Source organism: Camelus ferus, chromosome 17, assembly GCF_009834535.1.
Source record: "Camelus ferus isolate YT-003-E chromosome 17, BCGSAC_Cfer_1.0, whole genome shotgun sequence".
NCBI lineage: Eukaryota > Metazoa > Chordata > Mammalia > Artiodactyla > Camelidae > Camelus > Camelus ferus.
The window spans coordinates 21,144,250-21,164,914 of record NC_045712.1 but is presented as its reverse complement, the minus strand read 5'-3'; the positions used below and the strand labels follow the sequence as shown (position 1 = coordinate 21,164,914).

General features: G+C 44.1%; 1 protein-coding gene and 1 long non-coding RNA gene across 2 annotated transcripts in view; one reads left to right on the top strand and one right to left on the bottom strand.

Moving 5' to 3' along the window:
* ERC2 (ELKS/RAB6-interacting/CAST family member 2) overlaps positions 1–20,665 on the bottom strand; it is an 875,889-nt gene that overhangs the window by 13,657 nt on the left and 841,567 nt on the right. The window lies entirely within an intron of this gene.
* LOC116657116 lies at positions 63–10,269 on the top strand. Its single transcript, XR_004312116.1, has 3 exons — positions 63–74; positions 9,245–9,249; positions 9,983–10,269. It is a non-coding gene; the product is annotated as an uncharacterized LOC116657116 (long non-coding RNA).

Genomic DNA, 20,665 nt, shown 5'->3' with positions numbered 1-20,665 from the left:
TCTTTTGCTCTGTGCTAATTGAAAAGTAAGTCTGTGGATTTCTATGTATTCCTAGGGTTTTGCCCAGACTCTCTGTCCTTTCAAATGAATTTTTAGTTGGTGCTTTTTGTCTGTCAACATGAGCTCACCTACAGGCTCCCTCAACAACCCCCAGTTCAGAGTATCAAGGCCCGTGGATCTTCCTTCCCTTCCAAGACTTTGTATTGTGGCCTTCCAGCTTCATGGTATTTGGGATGATTAATCACTTTTAAATATGAAAAAAATTAACATGTCTGAAGCATTCTTCTCCATTGTCAAAAGTTTTGCTTTAACATAGACCCAGAATGTCTCCCTTTCTCAGCAATTCCAAAGCAATACATTTTCTGTTGGAAATTCAACTGGATAAATCCCATGCAGAAGCCCCAAGCAATATATCTTAACATCTTAATTTCATTTAGGAGGAATGCAATGATTGATCATTTATCATTCTGAGATTGAGTGAACTATCTGGAGGATTCCAACCTATTGCTTCTATGCAACTGATGGGATATTCATATGTCTTCTGGCTGCACAAGGGCTTTGGGGTCCAGGTTGTCTTTGAAGGAATAGGATGCTAAAAAGATTACTGAAGGGGCTCTGCCTTTACCAGCAAAGTAGAACTCCAAGGCTTGACTTGCTCATCAGAGCTTCCCCTAGTGATAGCGAGGATGTCTGCTGCTGAGTTACTGCCATTCCTCCATCCCACACAAGGATTCTTATCCTTTCATAGGTAACCTTGACAGGCCTGGGGAAATCCTGACATGAAATCCATTGGCATTGGTGGGACTTGACTTCTCATCCATGAGATTTCTATTTAATCTAAAACTGCTTTGTCAAAAAGGACAGGGTTTTTGTAGTATCTACAATACCACTGACCTTGTGCTAGATGTATGTGTGGAAGCAGACAACAAAAACATGGTCCTCAAGTCCAAGTATGTATTCCATAATGGTAGATCCCAACTGAGTACCTACGATGTTTTACACAGTGTAGGTGTTAAGAAACATTCACAGAACAAGATGCCTCTAAAATCACAATTCATCTCCACAAACATACACATGCACAGTTTGATCAGGAAGCCCACTGCCCAGTGGACCACCATATAGGGAAACAATGACATCCTCTCCAAAGAATGAAACATTTGAGAAAACCAGAGGTTATTTCTGAGGGAATCTAAGGCCAGTCACATTTGCACAGTGCTAAAAAGCAGACATGCTCTCTGGTTTGAATTTATGTTTAAATTCCATGCCAAAGTCTGCCCCTGTAGGTCTGCACGTAGCACAAGGCCCGTCATAGCTGTAGCCCTGGGTCTTCCATATCCAGCTCTTGCTCAGGGATATAAGTGAACTTCGTAATCAGCACTGGGACATATGGGCTCCGAGTGTAATTGAAAGAGCATTAACAGTGGGCCCCTCAGTGGATCCATTCTCCCATCTGTTACAAGGCTTCTGGCTATCACAAATGTTTCCAACTTAGATGTGGAGGTGCCCTGAGAGGTAATTCCTGTGCTGCTGCTTTTGTCGCTGGTCACTTTGAAGATTAAAGAGGGGAAAATGCATTTTCATAATACATGAACTAGCTGGAAGTTTCCCTATTAAATCCCAAAGTCCTGGCAGGTGGGGGCTGGGTTTAACTCTTCCAAAACAGGCCTGGCATCCAGGACTGAAGGCCAGGAAATGCCCTGGGGAAGAACAGGGCCAGAGATCAAGCTGCTGGGACATGACAAAGGGGACACTTGAGGCATGACATCAGTACATTCTGGATCCCTTGGGGCCACTTCCAAAGCCCAATATGGCAGGACTCCAAAGTCCCCCAGAAGTTCCCAGGGGATCCAGGGATCCACCAGCAGCCTTGACTTTTCTGCAGAGAATTCCCTGAGGATTCAGCCCCATGCAATGTTACAAACCCCTGCAAGAGCACAGCAAATCCCTGATTGACAGCACCAATCTATGAATACGGATTCCTACCGCAGGCGGAGGCACTCGGCTGGGTCCCTGTTCAGGGTTTTTTCAGGTCAGCTCCTTCAGCCTGGAGTACTCTCCCTGTTACCCTTTTCCTGGCTGCCTTCTGCTTGTCCTTAGATGTCCATTTAAATGCCACTTCTTCGGGGGGGTCGGTGGGGCATCCCTGACTGTGGTTCCTGGTTCAATCCCCTTGCTTAGCTTCCCCTCAGCACTCTCTCACCTCTCCCACTACATGTTCCTGCTTTGAAACAATCTGGTGTCATGCATTTGGGTTAGTATTTGATTAATGTCTGATTGTAACCTCAGCTGCCTTCATGAGGACAGAATGTGCATGTCTTGCCCATGCAGTATTTTTTATTTGCCTTCCATGTAGTGGGTGTCCAATAACTACATCAGTGGATTAAGGGGAGAAGTGAATCCTTGATGATAACAAATGTTTATCAAATGCCTCCTACATGCCAGGAATAATCCTAACTGCTTTACAGCAGTGATTATCAACTTTGGCACTACTGACATTTTGACTGGATGATTCTTTGTTGTGGGGGCTGCCTGTGCTCTGGCCAATGTTTAGCAGCATCCCTGTCCTGTAGCCATCGGATGCCAGTAGCAAGCACCCCCTTCCCAAGTCATGACGATACAAAATGTCTCCAGATATTGCCAAAGCCTCCTGGGAGGGCAATCCTACACCTACTCCCTGTTGAGAACCACTGATGTACACATACCAACCCACTTAATCTCCACAATCACCCCATTAACTGGGCACTATTATTCCCCTCCTGTTAGAGGCCCAGAGAAGTTAAGTAACTTGCCCAAAGTCACAACACTAACAGAACTGGGACACAGGAAGTTCGGCTGCTCCATGTAAAGAGGTATTGGAAAGAGAAAGGGCTGGCCCCAGGTCACACAGGTGAGAGGTGTCAATGTGAGACTGAGACATCGTCTTTCTCACCTACACCCAGTAAGCTTCCTGGCCATAGAACTGGGCTGCCTTATCATATTGTCCCAAACTAGGACCCTTTACTGGGGCTGGGCTTATGGAAGGACTACTCATAGACTGGAAGTAGCTGCATATCTTTTGTTCACTGACTGCTTCTGTTTCTTGGGTCAGTGGCCAGTGATGTCCAGATCCTCCTGGAGCAAGGCTGTCAGGAACCAGCAAAATAAGGTCAAAGGCACCTCACTCATAGGCCTGTGGAAAGCTAGCTGGAATGTAATAGGGAAGCCGGGACTCAGACCCAGGTCTGCCTGCATCTCAGCATGGTGGGGAGTAAGCCCTGGACTGGTTCAGCCATGCTAAGTAGCAGTACAAGCTGAGGCACCATCTACCTTTTTGCACCTATTCAAGTGACTCCATTCGTGGACCCCTGGCCTCCCATTTAAGGGTGGATGGTAGGGGTAGCACTGTCTAGCTCAGGAGGTTACATTGAGACAGGATCTAAAAGAAGCTCTGCACATGTGAACTGCCTATCACATCTTCCCCTTTGTAGTTTGATATAGGTAAATCACTTGATCCTCTGAGCCTCAGCTTTTTCATCTACAAGGTGAAGATAATTCTAACCACTCCTGGTAGTTGAGAAGATAAAATTAAATAAGCTTGCTACAGGGTAACCACAAATCAAAGGCATAAAATAGAGTCACAAAAACCAAACCAAACCAAAACAAAACAAAAGAAAACAAAAAAAAACTAAGTTAATACAAAAGAAAATTATCAAACCACAAAAAGGAAAAGAAAGGAACAAAGAAGAAATATCAAGTCAACTGGAAAACAAAGTTCAAAATGGCTATAAACACACATCTATCAATAATTACTATAAATGTCAATGGACTAAATGTTCCAATCAAAAGACACAGAGTGGTGGATTGGATAATAAAACAAAAGCCTACAATATGCTGCCTACAAGAGACCCACTTTAGAATGAAGGACACACGTAGACTGAAAGTGAGAGGATGGAAAACGGTATTTCATGCAAATGGAAATGACAAGAAAGCAGGAGTAGCAATACTCATATCAGACAAAATAGACTTCAAAACAAAGGCCATAAAGAGAGATAAAGAAGGAAACTATATAATATTCAAAGGAGCAATACAAGCTGAAGATATTACACTCATTGACATATATGCACCCATTACAGGAGCACCTAAATATATAAAACAAATACTAACAGACATAAAGGGAGAAATTGATGAGAATATATTAATAGTAGGAGACTTTTACATCCCACTAACATCATTGGATAGGTCTTCCAGACAGAAAGTCCTAAGGCAACAGAGATACTAAATGACACAATAGAACAGTTGGACTTGGTTGATATTTTTAGGACATTACATCTTCAAAAACAGAATATACATTCTTTTTAAGTACTCATGGAACATTCTCTAGGATAGATCACATACTCAGGCACAAAAGAAGCCTCAACATATTTAAGAGGATAGAAATCATTTCAAGCATCTTTTCTGACCACAATGTGATAGAAATCAACCATAGGAAAACAAATCAACCATAGAAAAACAAAGGAGAAAAACCCGACAGCATGGAGACTAAACAACATGCTACTAAAAAAAACAAAACAAAACAAAACAAAACCAGTGAGTCAATGATGAAATCAAGGAAGAAATTAAAAAATACTTTGAGACAAATGGCAATGAAAACACAATGACACAAAATCTACGGGATGCAGCAAAAGCAGTCCTAAGAGGGAAGTTCATAGCGATACAGGCCATCCTCAGAAAAGAACACTCTCAAATAAACAACCTAACCTACCACCTAAAAGAATTAGAAAAAGAGGACAAAACAAAACCCAAGGTCAGCAGAAAGAAAGAAATAATAAAGATCAGGGAGGAAATAAATAAAATAGAGATTAAAAAAATAGAAAAAAATCAATCAAACCAGGAGCTGGTTTTTTGAAAGAGTAAACAAAACTGACAAACTTCTGGCCAGGCTCATCAAGAAGAAAAGAGAGAGCATGCAAATAAACAAAATAACACATGAAAATGGAGAGATTACAACCAACAACACAGAAATATAAAAATCTTAAGAGAGTACTATGAACAACTATATGGCAATAAATTGGACAACTTGGAAGAAATGGACAAGTTTCTAGAAATATGTAGTCCACAAAAACTGAATCAAGAATAGATCATTTGAACAGATCAATCACTAGAAGTGAAATAGAATCAGCAATAGAAAAACCTCCCTGCAAACACAAGTTCCAGACCAGATGGTTTCACTGGGGAATTCTATCAAACATACAAAGAAGAGCTCATATGCACCCTTCTCAAACTCTTCCAAAAGACTGAGGAGGAGGGAATACTCCCAAACTCATTCTATGAAGCCACCATCACCCTGATACCAAAGTCAGGAAAAGATACTACCAAAAAAGAAAGCTATAGCCCAATATTGTTGATGAATACAGATGCAAAAATCCTCAACAAAATATTAGCAAACAGAATCCAACAACACATAAAAAAGAGCATATACCATGATCAAGTTGGATTTATCCCAGATACACAAGGATGGTTCAACATATGCAAATCAAACAAAGTGATATATCACATCAACAAGAGAAAGGACAAAAATCACATGATTATCTCAAGAGATGCAGAAAAAGCATTTGATAAAATTCAACACTCATTTATGATAAAAACTCTTACCAAAGTGGGTACAGAGGGAACATATCTCAACATAATAAAAGCTATTTATTAGAAACCCACAGACAGCATAATACTCAATGGTGAAAAGCTGAAAGCCTTTCTACTGAAATCTGAAACAAGACAAGGATGCCCAATCTCACCACTTCTATTCAATATAGTATTGGAAGTCCTAGCCATAGCAATTAGACAAGAAAAAGAAATAAAAGGGATCCAAATTGGAAGAGAAGAAGTAAAATTGTCATTATATGTGGATGACATGATACTATATATAGAAAATCCTAAAAGCTCCACACAAAAACTACTAGAGCTGATTAAAGAATTTGGCAAGGTAGCAGGATACAATATTAACATACAGAAATCAGTGGCATTTCTTTACACTAACAATGAAGTATCAGAGAAGGAAAGTAAAGAAACAATCCTTTTTAAAATTGCATCCAAAATAATAAAATACTTAGGAATAAATCTGACCAAGGAAGACTTATATGTGGAGAACTACAAAACATTCACTAAAGAAGTTAAAGACGACTTAAAGAAATGGAAAGATATCCCATGTTCTTAGATTGGAAGAATTAATACTGTTAAAATGGCTATACTACCCAAAGCAATCTACAGATTTACTGCAATCCCTATCAAATTACCGAGGACATTTTTCACAGAATTAGAATAATCCTAAAATTTATATTGAATCACAAAAGACCCGGAATTGCCAAAGCATTACTAAGGAAAAAGATGAAGCTGGAGGAATAACCCTCCTAGACTTCAGACAATACTACAGAGCTACAGTAATCAAAACAGCATGGTATTGGTACAAAAACAGACATATGGCTCAATGGAACACAATAGAGAGCCTAGAAATAAATCCACAAACTTTTGGTCGATTAATCTTTGACAAAGGAGGCAAGAATATACAATGGAGTAAAGACAATCTCTTCAGCAAATGGTGATGGGAAAACTGGACAGCTGCACATAAATCAATGAAGTTAGAATACTCCCTCACACCATACACAAAAATAAACACAAAATGGATTAAAGACTTAAACTAAGATAAGGCAGTACAAACCTCTTAGAAGAAAACATAGGCAAAACATTATCCGACACAAATCTCAGCAATGTTCTCCTAGGGCAGTCTACCCAAGCAATAGAAGTAAAAGCAAAAATAAACAAATGGGACCTAATTAAACTTACAATGCTTTTGCACAGCACAGGAAACCATAAGCAAAACAAAAAGACAACCTACAGAATGAGAGAAAATATTTACAAAAGATGAGACTGACAAGGGCTTAATCTCCAGGATATATTAACAGCTCATAAAACTTAATAAGAAAAATGCAAACAATCTAATCCAAAAATGGGAAGACCTAAACAAGCAATTCTCCAATGAAGACATATGAGTGGCCAATAGGCACATGAAAAACTGCTCAATATCACTAATTATCAGAGAAATGCAAATCAAAACTACACTGAGGTGTCACCTCACACCAGTCAGAATGGCCATCAGTAAAAAGTCCACAAACAATAAATGCTGGAGAGGGTGTGGTGAAAAGGGAACCTTCCTACACTGTTGGTAGGAATGTAGTTTGGTGCAGCCATTATGGAAATCAGTATGGGGATTCCTCAAAAAAACTAAAAACAGATTTACCACATCATCCAGCAATCCCACTCCTGTGCATACATCCAGGGGGAACCTTAATCCAAAAAGACACATGCACCCCAAAGTTCATAGCAGCACTATTTACAATAGCTAAGACATGGAAACATCCTAAATGTCCATCAACAGATGACTGGATAAACAAGTTGTGGTATATTTATACAATGGAATACTATTGTGCCATAAAAAATAAAATAATGCCATTTACAGCAACATGGATGAACCTGGAGAATGTTATTTTACATGAAGTAAACCAGAAAGAGAAAGAAAAATACCATATTATATGTGGAATATAAAAAAGTATTTACAAAACAGAAACAGACTCACAGACATAGAAAACAAACTTACGGTTACCAGCAGGGTTAGCGGGTGGGAAGGGATAGCGTGGGAGTTTGAGATTTGCAGATACTAATATATATATATAATAGATAAACAAGTTTATACTATATAGCACAGGGAATGACATTCAATATCTTGTAGTAACTTATGGTGAAAAAGAGTAAGAAATCGAATATATGTATGTTCCTATATGACTGAAGTATTGTGCTATACACCAGAAATTGATACTACATTGTAAACTGACTACACTTCAATAAAAATATATTAAATAAATAAATAGAGCTTGCTGCAAAGCCCCTAGATCAGTGCCTGACATGTAACAGGTGTTCAGTTACCAGTAGTTCTTGTCACCTTCCCCTCTACACTGGTCCATACAGTGTACAGAGATGGGCACCAGGACTAGCTTGATCCAGAGTGTGGAAAGCACCAGTCTAGGGTATTCGTGCCCAGGTTATTATTCATGGGCTGGACCAGGGCCTGGTTATCTTCATGCAAGGAAGTATGCAGAGACAAGAGGGAGCACATTAGAGGGGCCTGGAAGGAGCAGTGGCAGAAGGAACCCAAAGCTTCCCCCAAACTGCCAATTACACGCCTAGGACCTGCAGCAACTCCGGCAGCCAGCCACATTGGCAGCCTCCCCCATTCTCCTTGGGCTCTTCCTGTTGGCAAAGCCCACCCACTTTACAAACCTTCAGGAGGGTTTTTTTCATGGCTCCAGCTGTTAGATAAACTTTCAAGGATATTTCTGTGGCAGGTACAAACCTGGACAGGAAGCCTCGGGAAGAAATCCTAAATTAATTATATGTCAACATTTAAGCCACAAGAAGGAGCAGTTGTCATAAATTTTTTGGAGGTTAGAATCCAATTTTAGTGGTAAATGTGAGCGAGCTCACTGACTCACTTGTGAACTGATGCCAACAAAGTGACATACTTTACATTCTTTCACAGCTTGTTTTGGCTAAACACAATGTGGGGGGGCGATTACAGTTTTTATTCTTCAGAGGGCCAATATGTTTAATCATGCAAAAAAGCTACACCACACATGTGCCAAAGCAGGAGAAATTAGCTCAGTTTAGCCACTTATCCTGCCTTTCACCTTTGCCGAGAAAGGAAATGGGGCCGAAAACACAAAAGGTGGCCATCGGCACTACAGTTGCCTTCCGCAAAGCCAAAGGCTGGACATCTCCAGCAAATCATCAAGATTCCCTTAGGAACTGCCCTCCTGGTTTACCTTCAGTCCTGACCAAATCCTGCCATAATAATGGTCTCTAGACCATCAGTTCTCTGAGCATTTGACACTGCTTAAATTTGGTGTCAGGTAGTCATTGGCAAAAAGGTGAAACAATCTCCTTTAATTTTCACAAAATTAGGAAGGTGGCTGGGCTATTATTATTTTTGCTTTCTGCTTTCTTATTCATTCATTCAATTGGTTATTCAACTCAAGAAGCATTTATTTTTGCTGGCCATGAGTGGGGTTCAATGGAGAGTAAGACATAGACCCTGATCTTAAAGTCTGACAGCTAAGTTGGAGGTACAGCCAGGTAAATGAGATGTGTGAGCTAATGTGGGCAGTCGGGAGGGAAAACAGTGTGCCGAGGCAGCCTGGAACCCCTGATACGGTGTCAGGGAGGGTCAGCCAAGACTCCCTGGAGGAGATGATTTCCAGCCTGAGATGTGAGGAATAAGAAGTGGCAGTTACCAGAAGAAGAGGGCAGAATGAGCTTTCTGACTGAAGGGGCAGTATATGTAAAGGCCTGAAGTAGAGCCAGACCAAGGCTTACTCAGAGAATGGCAAGTACCAAGGACAGTCAAACACAGAATGTAGAGGGTGAAGTGGTGGTTACAGGCACTAAGGAAAGCAAGTCTAGGCACACAGGGGATTGGATGCTTCCCTGGGACAATAGGATACCATGGAAGAGGAGGATTTGGCCAGATGCATGATTTAGGAGGGTCCCTTTGGGTCACGTGGAGGCTGGATGGAGGTGGCTGGTAAGGCTGTGGGGAGGTGCATATCCTTTCCTTAAGGGAAAAATAACCCCATGGGTGGATTGAACTATGTACCCTAGAAGGAGATGTTTAAGTCCTAATCCCTGGTACCTGTGTGACTTTATTTGGAAATAGGGTCTTTGTAGATGTAATCAAATTAAGATGAGGTTACACTGGATCAGGGTAGGCCTTAATCCACTGACTGATGTCCTTAGAAGACAAGGGAAATTTGGACACAGAGACACAGAGAATACACACAAGGAGGACAGGAGGACAGCATGTGGTGATGCAGGCCGAGACTGGAGTGATGTATCTGTAAGTCAAGGAACGCCAAGGATAACCAGCAACCACAAGAAACTAGGAAGAGCCTTCAAAGAGAGTGTGGCCCTGCTGCCACCTGGATTTTAGACTTCTAGACTCCAGAACCTTGAGAGAATAAACTTCTGTTGTTTTAAGCCACCTAGTCTGTGTCACTTTGTCACAGCAGCTCTAGCAAACTCACACAGGAGTCACAATGGAGTCTTGCTGTACTGCTCCCAGCAACACCACAACTCCAAGCTGCCTGGGTGCTGAGAGCACTGGGGTCCATGTGGGAGAGGGTCATCAGAGATCTAAGAAGCATCTACCCTTGACTCTGGCGCCCTTTGACCTGCTTGATGGCCTGCACTGTGCCTCTCCCAAGGGTGGCCATCTGTGAGTTAGCACCAAAAGTCAATATTTGTGCACAGGCAACAGTTGTGTTTGCACTATGAAAGCTCCAACAGGTTTTTACAGAGATTTCAATACGTGTGGTCTTCAGGCCATGAAGTAACCTTGTCCCGAAGAAACCCCAGAAGATGAGCCAGGAGGGGGGAAAGTCCCTAATAGTACGCCCTGGCAGGCAGTGGCTCAGGAAGCTCGAGGGGACCGACAGTCCCAGGGCCAGGGTCTTCAGGGGGGCTCGGCAGACAGTTGCTGTGCTTGTGCTGCCAGCAGGCAGGACTTCCTCATGTGGCTCAGCTCAGCCTCCTGGGCCCTCCCTCTGTGCTGATCAGCTGTTCCCAGCTGGAAGCACTAATGTTATCCGCTTCCCAGGGACCCCAGCTGACACAGCTGATGGGACTCCAGGCCATCAGGAGCACACATGTCCCTACACCCCGTGTGGGAGAAGATGCCTTGCGCCCCTGGTCCTGCCTGGGTGAGGGTGGGCATTCAGGAAGCATCTGCAGGGCCATTCAGTGCCAAGGACTGTACATGGCACTAGGAGGTTCTTAAGAAATGAGTAAGTAAATGAATGAAGATCATAAGCTTTTTAATCTAAGAGAAGTTAAGTTCAAACCTGACCTGGAACATGGTTAGCTGTGCAATCCTGAGCTTCAACTGCCTCATCTATGAAATAGAGATGCTAAAAATACAGAAGTGCTGGGAGGATTACATGAGGTAAGTGCTCAGTGGAGTGGCTGACAGTAATAAGGGCTCAATAAATATTAGCCACCACAATTTATCATTATTTTTCTTTAAACAGTCATGTGCCAGTATAACAAAAGTATTAATATCGGCCAGTTGTAGACATGGAGGGAGGGGCAGAGGAAGAGAAGAGAGGGTGGAAAAATCCTCCTAAGATCTCAGTTTGCAAACCCCTTCTATTGCCTTGATCACTACTGGCTGTCATGCCAGCTCTGTGACACAGGTCAAGGGTGGTCATCTCCACTTCTGATAAGAGAGTCTAAAGTTCACAGCAGTTAAGTAACTCAGGCAAATGCTTTCTAGTGATAAGTGGCAGAACAAAATCCAAACCCAGAAGTTTTCCCATCACATCAGGACAGAGCACAAAGGCATTCGATGACTCCTCCCTGAATAAATGAATGAGAGATGCAACTGCAAAATGATCTTCAGGAATAGGTGGGGGTAGTAAGAGCTGAGATGAAAAAGACAGATGGAGTGTTAAGAGATCTGCCTGGACACCACTTCCTGTGTGTGTCTGGGCAAGTCACCTCCCCTTCTCTGACCTCTGTCCCTAAATCTCTTGCAGTTCTCAAATTGTAGGCAGGGGCAAAAAGGAGGAACCAGAAGCTACTGACTAGCAGTTGTTTAATTTCCTGAGCCTCAGTTTCCCCATCTGTCCAGTGGGGATGATAATACCTCCCCAGTCTTGCTCTCTGAGGCTCAGATATGAGATGTACATAAAAGTGCTCTGCAAGCAGCACTGATATTAAAAAGGATGAAGCAAAATATGATGGCAGATCAGAAAAGAGAACCAGAAGGAAATGGCCCAAGATAAAAATGCATTAATATTAACCAACAGGTTCCTTCAGAACAAAGCAATGAAACAATAATTTTAGAGAAACAAAACCCAGCCTAGGAAAAGCCTGCCAGAGCGAGTGGAAATGAAGGCACAACCAAGTGGCCCTTGGCTTACCTATCTGGAAAACACAAGATGAAAAAGATTCTTTGTAAACCAATATTTGTAAAAGCCCCACTGGGCTTTCTGCCTGCACAGACTGCCTATTATCTTGGCAAAGGATGAAAACAAGTGAATTTTTATTTAAAATGAGGATGAAGCAAATTCAGGTAAACGTTGTTGGCATCATCGTGAGCTACCATTTACTGAATACCTACTATGTGCCAGGAACTCTGCATAGATTCTATTTTTGGTAAACATTTTTAAGCACTTTCATAAGGCAGGTATAATATTCAATCATTCATGTATTCGTATATTTTCATATATTTATTTGTTCAACAGATATTTCTTGAGTGTGCCACTGTATGCCAGATATAGTACTGCCTGGGACAGATACAATGATGAACAAGGTCTAGTCCCTTCCTGTAAATCAAAGTTTCTCAACGTCAGCACCTCAGACTTTTTGGGCCAATACTTCTTTGATAATTCCTTGATGGGGAAAGGGGCTGTCCTGTGAATTGCAGGGTGCTTAACAGCATTCCTACTCACATAGATGCCAGCAGTACCCTAGTTTGACAACCAAAAATGTCTCTGGACTCTGCCAAATGTCCCCTGGAGGGTGGGGGATGGGATTGTTCCCAGTTGAGAACTACTGCCTTCAGTAAAGAGATGAGAAACGTGAATCTCAGAGAAGTGATGTCCAAGGTTGAACAGCTAATAAGGGAGTCAGAAGAAGCAGAAGCCAGAACTGATCTCTGATGCTGACATGGCTGTTTTTGCCTATGGAGATCCCAGCGGTGGGATCCCAAGGCCAGAGCCACTGTGATCTTGTCTTGTTTGCTATCAATGCATGTTCACTCTTCAACTCTACCTTCGGGTTCTTTGGCTTTTTCTCTCCCTATCTGCCAAATCACGTCAGTCACAAACATTTTCATTCTTGAAACACGGAGGAAACTAAGTAACCCACACTCTGACCCCAAGACATACTCACATATTGTAAGTCAGTTCTCCAATGAGGCTCTGGATGGCCCTTTGGAGTCCAGTTCATGTTTCGACTCCTTAAACAGTAAGTCAGTGGGGGTTGTACAGAAAGTTGTATAGGAAAGAGAATTGGGATTATTATATTCCCAAATATCTTGGAATTTTTTAACTTCAAAGTTGCATTTCAGTTCCAAGAGTAGCCTAACCTTTGCAAAGGTTACTCTGCAAATACATGCAAGATAAAGAATTCCCTGGGAGAGTGTCTGCCAGGATCCTAAGCCTACATTCATATCTAATTTATAATCACCCTGAAAAAAACAGGTTCTTTTTACATGGAGCTCACGTTACCCCTGGTCTGGCATTGTGCAGAGGAGTGACAGGTGCAATTTATGTGAATAATCACTGCAATCAGCCGTACTTAAGAACCACGACTCTCTTTAGAAGAAGAAACTGCTGAGTCACAGAGTCAACTTTTGCTCCCCAAAACGGTGCCAAGGCCACTGGTTGCTACTGACCAAATTTAGAGGACATGGCTGAATTAATTCGGCCATCTATTGTAATCTATGGTCCCTGGCTTGGGAAACGTAGGTTCTGGTTCCAACTGTGCTATTAACTCACCATGTGATCTGGAGCAAGACCTTTTCCTTTACTGAGACTCAGCTTCCTCATCTGTAAAATTGGATCATTGGACTAGACGAGAACAAAGGATTTATCTTGCTTTAATAATGATTTTTCCAGAAGCCTCCTCTTCTCCACAGTAGTGACCTATAGCCTGGGAGTTCCTTAGGGGAAGGGGCTGTGAAGATGATGACATTGATGATAATATCTCAGGGCAAGCATTCCTTGAATGAATGATTCAAGGAATGAGTGTGGGGCATGCTTGCAACTGGAGCATGAAGCTGCTGCTACCATCTCACTTGATCTCAAACTAAGGATAACTTACTCTGGGACTTAAGGAATTTACAGGTTTATGAAAACCACAGTGTGGACCAGGAGTTGGCAAGATAGTAAGGGGTCAGAGAGTAAACACTTTAGGCTTTGCGAATCTTAACGGTCTCTGCTACAACTACTCAATTCTGCAACTGTGGCATGAAGGCAGCCATAGACACTAAGTAAATGAATGGGTGTGGCTGTGATCCAATAAAACAAAAGTAGGCTGGGAGCTGGATTTGGCTGTGATCTATGGGTCGGCCAGCCCTGGTGCGGTCAAAGCTTCTGATATGTATCCTCCTCATCTTGATCTGTCTCTGGTGTCTGGGCCTGGAAAACAGCATGGCCACTTCCTGAAATATCTGCAATAACAGCCCCATCTCTCCCTTGGCTCATCTTCCTGCAGTCAGAGCCTACAGAAATGTCCTTCTACCCAGTTTTCAGCTGAGGAGCAAAGATCTCCAAGATTATTGGCATCAAAAGCCACACTGTCTCCCTGCATTAGGCTGGGGCCTCAAGAGCAGGGAAATCAGACAGAAGGGATGGATGGAAATAGAGCACCCATGCACGGGAACTTGGCTTGTCTTCCCTGGAAAATCAAATCCAAGTGTTAAAAGAGTTACAAGGCCCAATTACTGCAGGCAGCAGTTGGAGGTGGGGGTGGGCTTTGCTCCCACCGGAACACCTTTCCGGCTCACACGTGAGCAATTTGGATTCTAAAAGGACTACGAAGGAATAGTTTGATCGTGAGGTCATCACACGGGGCTCCAGAGCCCAACTGACCTTTTGAAGTCTTCTCAGAACCTCATTATGTTGCATTTCTGTGCCGATCTCTTCTCTGATTTTTTCCAATTCCCTTTGCCCCTGCATTCTTTTGATTAGATGTTTGCCTTGATAGAGGCATAGGCTGAGGGGAGGGGAGTCATGCAAGGAACCAGGAGGAAAGACCTGATTATTAAGTGAATAATCCACCCTGGGGGCCTTGGCCTGCTACTCCCTGGGCTGGGCTTGCTGGCAAGGATGTCTTTAAGGAGCAGTAATTCTCCAGAAGGCAAGACTCCCATTCCTTACCAACAGCACTTGGAATGAATCGATGCAACCCTTGAATTGCAAGCAGGAACCCCTGCCAAAGCAAGCACAAAGTTTCCCATCTTGTAAAGCAGTCATTGGGAGTAGCTTCTCGAGAAAGGAAGCTGATCCCTCCACACGACAGGCCACTCCTCCCTTACCCCTTGAACATTAATGTGTTTGCTCAACCCACTGTCTGCCCCTGATGTGCATTTGCATCCTTGCTGCCATTTTTCATAGTAATGACTCTCGACTTCCTGCTAGCACAATATCAGAGCACAGAGAGGTCCCCAAAGATTCTCAGTTCCCTTTAAAAAGATGATAAAGAGTGGCTTGGCATACAACAGCATGCACAAATCAGATACTCATGATCTAGTCGGGAGAGGAGGTAAGTCTTCCCCCTGATTTCAACCTGCTGACGGGAACTCTCAGCCAGGCTCAAGCTTCCAGCTCAGTGATAAAAACTGCCTCCCCTGCTTGGCTGACATTCTTCGAAAGCTAGGCTTCCCCTGGGCCACCAATAGCAACGACAGAATGCCTCTTCTCTTTCCAGTTTCAACATACTGGAAGAGTTTTAAGGCACAAAGCAAACCGGGGCGGGGGGGGGAGGGCTCCTCTCACTTGTTTGAATGAGAGGCTTGTAAATTTCAGAGTCATTAATCATGGTTGTAAAAAGACTGGCAAATGAAACCCAGGGAGACTGTCCTCCAGGTTTCAGCCTTTCCATGCTGATATTCCATATCCCAGGCTGCTTCATACCAAGACTCCAGGGCCATAAAGATTTCTGCCGGAGCTGCAGACACGCCCTCCATAGGTGTTTCAGATCTTTTTTGTGGTATAAAGATAGTGAGGGCCATTTCAAAGTAACTGTGACTTCGAGAAACCCCCACAGGTATGGAAAAACCACAGGGCTAACTTCTAGTCCTGCCTGGACCTGCGTCTTTGTCCCGGCATCAACATTAAGACATAGGGAGACCTGGGTTAAGGTGCTCAACTTTTCAACGCTTTGATCAGGGTCCCTCTAGCTGTACAGGTCTCTCCCTCTGCCCTAAGGACCAACACAGTATGACTACCTTCCCTTTATCATTACAAACATCACCAGCAAAAGGGGCTCCTATTATGTGCTAGGCATGAGCTAGTTCTGAGACTGGAAACTCCGTAAGACCCATCTCTGCCCTCAAACAAAAAGCACACCAACATCTCTAATATCACAGTGTATAATAATGGTGATGATACTGAGAGCAAGCCAGGTGTCAAGTGCAGATCCCAAGGCTGTTTCTATGTTTTAACTCATCAATTCCCCTCAAGCTCCTCTTAAGTACATACTCTTTTCGTCCTAGTTTGAGAGAGGAGAACACCAAGGACATAACAGGTCAAGACCATTGCTAAGGATCACATGGGTATTAAGTGATGAAGCCAGGTTCAAACCCAGCCTGACCGCAGGGCTCTCTCAAGCTGCACTCCCACCTCCAGGACATAACGGTGGTGTGGGGCTCCTTCCTCACTTGTGCAGTGCTCTCACTTAATCAATTCACCTTTCCTTTTATCCCCAAATATTTTAATGAACCCCTTGTGGGGGCCTGACCCATTGCTGGGACTATGGCAACGATCAGGAAATACAGGGTTGCTGCTCTCACAGGGCTCACGATGGGGCAGGAAAGACCCCTTCTCCCAACGAAATCCCTTTAAACCCTTCCTTTGTCCCTAGAACCCTGGGGCATGAGTTGGAAAAAGTCTTCCCAGTTGACAGGACAGGCTAAACTGCAAAGACCTAGTCACGGCTGGGAGCAGCTCAGAGTAAGATTCATTTTCCCAAAGTACATTTCTCGCCTAACAGGGGTATATTCTTGGTCAGCAAAACATGCATCCATCAGGGGACACAGTGAAGTCTGGCAGGGGCATCACAGGCAGGAGTGGCCAGGCAGAGGCAGAGGCAGAGGCCTCCTGGGCACGTGGTCTGAGCCCAAGAAGGGTTCTCAGTGCTTCTGTGACTCTGGAGGCAGGGGTAGGGCAGAGGGAGGAGCTCAGCACTGCAGATTCTAACCAGGGCTCATGACCCTTCAAATGTCCCCACATCAACACCTCCCCTCTACGTCCTTATAATGGGATTCAAATTAATCATAGCAGGATCTACCACTTGTTGAGTGCCCTGTGCAGCCAACAGGCTGAGCATACAATGTGTATTTTGGCATTTAATCCTCACCGCCATCCTGTATGGTAGCTGTTAATACTCCCATCCCATCCCAATCCTGATCCTACTCTCTATATGACTCTTACCTCAGACAAGAGGAGGCAAAGGAACCAAAGGGTAGAAGATCGCAAAGAAGGGTGGAGAAAATGAGAGGTGGTAAGACAGGAAGTTGGGTGAGGGGAGCAGGTAGGAAACCCAGAGGCAGTTTCTTCCATTTGGGCTGGTGTGTGGAGGTCAGGATTAGAGCCGACAAGACAGCAACGTGTGTGCCCCTTGTGGGGGAGGTGACTTGCTGAGAGTCTCAGGACCTCTCTCTTCTTACCCCCTGACTCTCATACACCCACCCTTCATCCAGGACAGCTCTGCATTTTCTCTCTCCTACATTTTGAGGTTCCTTATATGATTTCCTAGGAACCAAAGTTTCCATATCATCCTGATGATGTACATAAAGTGAGGCCCAGAGAGGAGGGAGCCACCCAGTGGGTGAGTGATGGCACAATAAGCCAGTTAATAATGTGGCCTTTACAATCAGAGGTGTCAGGTTTGAACCCCAGCTCTGCCACTTACTGGCTGGGTGCCCTGGGCAAGTTAAATCATCTCTCCAAGCCCATTTCTTCTGTTATAAAAGGATAAGAGGAACTCCTCACTGGCTGGATGGATTTGCAGAGAACATGGACTAAAGAACCTATTGTGGAGCCTGGCACAAAGTAATAGCTCAGTAAACACTAGGAAGTATTATTTTCAGTCTCCTTTGAATTCTGCCTCTTATTCTCGGAGTCAGTGTAGAATCTGAAGTTTGCACCAGGCACGGTGCACAAGTTTCTCCAGTCATTTCAGAACCAGGACCCAACAGCACAGTGGGGGTCCCCATGGCTTTGAAGAGAAAACAGTTAAGCATTACAGTCAGTGGGAGACCTGGTGGTGGAGAGGTGAAGTGTCCCCAAAGACTGCAGTGGCTGGAGTCTCGCATCTGAAACAGCCTGGGGCACGTGTGGCCGTAACTCACCCCCAGTGCATCAGGATGTAGTATTTCATCGAGTGGGAGTTCCCCAGGTTATTTCAGTGGCTTGGAGCTTCATTTCCTCCCCGGGTTTCCGAGTGGGGCTAACACACATTCCCCATCATGCCTGACTTGTTATTTCACCAGGCCCCGCTTCTAAATGACAGGGGAAATAGCCTCTGGAATATTGGAAAGCAGGAAACTACTTTTCAAAAATAAATGGGTACCTTAAGCCAACCTGCTGGAATTCTACTACCCAACCGCCTTCCAAATCCAACGACGGCCAAAAGCACGTGTGAGCCCTTTCAGGCCAGGGGATATTATTTATAGAAAGAAAGGCTGGGATCAGGGGGATGAGACAGTGGAAGACTATCCCATGTCACAAATGATGGGTGATGCTGGAACAAAAGATTTACACCCAGGACACAAGCATTTGGGGAAACTGAGGGTCTGGTGACAAGGTGAGCCACAGACAGTGAGAAAGAGGGGCTAAAATAGATGTGAAGCTCAGGCACATGAATGGGGAGGTCTCTGCCCTCTCCCTGCCCTGTGATCTGGGGAGGGAGAGGGACCATCTCCCCTAGCCTACGGGGATCTGCTTCCATTTCTTGCTATCAAACAGAACAGTAATTTTAAGTCCCAAATTCCAATCTATTGTCTCCAATGCATCCACAGTGAATTTATTAAAACAGAAAGAGATTAAGCCCCTCCCTTGTGTAAGGCCCTTCCATAGCTCCCGTTGGCCTTCTCAGGAGAAAGACCAGTTCACCTCTTCCAGCTTCTTTCATCGTCCAGCTGCTTCCGCTCTCTGACCTATCTCTCTCCTTTCCTCGTCACCTGATAAAGTCAAATTCACCCTTCCAGCTCAGGTCAGACAGCAGCTTCTCCTCCAGGAAGCCTTCCCTGAGTCCCCTGGTCTATGTCAGATGACCCTTGCCCTTGCTTCCAAGGTGCCCCTACCCACACACCCCCTTCTGGTGCTTCCCAATTACACTGCCCATCCATGGGAACAGTACCCTGTCCACAGAGTCCACAGCTCTGCCCAAGCACTGTGACTGAAGCATAGTATATGCCCAATAAATATTCGGTCCACTGAGCTGACTTGATGTAGGGCCTGAAGCAAGGTCTTACAAAATCCAAATTTGTCAGTCTCTGTCTAAAGAACTAAAGTCATAAACTGACAGACTGAAAAATAAAAGCTGAAACTTAAAAGATTTTGGTAGTAATGAATCAGAACTTCCTGACTCCCAGGGAACTAAACACAGGGTGTGGGCAATGGCCGACGTGGGTGAGCCTCTACCATCCAACTCAGATATCAAGAGACGCTGCTGAAGTGGGGCAGGCCCTGGGTTGCTCTCAGTAGCACACTGATGGCCTCCCCGCTCCCTCTGCCCATTGCCTCACCCTGCCCGACAGGAAGGGACTGTGAAACCTCAAGCTTTTGCCTTGAAATTAGAGGCATCTAAACCTGTAGCTTAAGAACTTTTGCCATATGTAATTATTGGCCTGAGACATCAGTCACCTTCAAAAATTCTGCGCTGACAGAGGGCAAGAGAAAAGTGTCTAGAATATCAAAAGGTAAAGGGTCCAGATTAAAAAGGGAGATGCAAGAAGGGCTTTTCCCAAGTCGTAGCCTTTAATTGACTCCAGTCTCTGCTGAGCACCTTTGCCTCCTTTGTCAGCGTGCTGGGCTGTGGGTCAGGCTTCACAGGGCCCAGTACCTCTCTGCAGACGGGTGCAGCCAGCAGACTCATTTCCCTGGGAAATCTCCCATCACTGCCACATTGGGTGCCACAAGCAATCAATGTCTAGAAATGACAAGTCTGCTGAGAGAACAGTCCTAGAAGCTGGGACAGTTTTGGAGCATAGAGGTGAATGATGGTCCCATCCTCCACCCCCTCCACCTTGAAGTGACAGACTCCAGAAAAACCACTAGAAAACACTAGAGTATCAAAAGGTGAGATGCCAAGCCCAACACCTGACAAAGTCTGGGCCAAAGGGAGGCTGATCGGCTGGCGTTTTTAATTCAAAGTTCAGTTGAGCAAATTTCATAGTCAGCTCATTCTTTCGGGTCCTAGCTTACCAACGTGTGAAGTGGTTCCAGAAAATTATCCGTGTCTCTGCCCCTTACTCCCACTTTAGAGCAGAGGCATGTTTTTAAATAAAACAAGGCCCTTCTTCTCAGAAAGTCTGCATGTGTAGTTTGGGTCAGCCTCCAGTTCAGCGCAAGTGCAGCTTTTCTTTGCACTATTTCAGATATAAAGAAATCGCAGGATGCCTTGGAAGGAAATTAAAAAGACAAACCAGAGTAATTTCTGCAGGAAGCCTTAGAAACCAAAGTCCTGCTTATTCTGCATGGAGAACACAGGCAATGAGGACACATATTTCAACATCTTTTTTTTTTCCCCCAAATGTTACATTAGCATTTTACTTTTCTGCAAAGAAGTCCAAAAATGAAGCAAAGAGTTTTTGAATCACAAATGAAGGTGCTGCCTCTCAGTCTATCAGAAC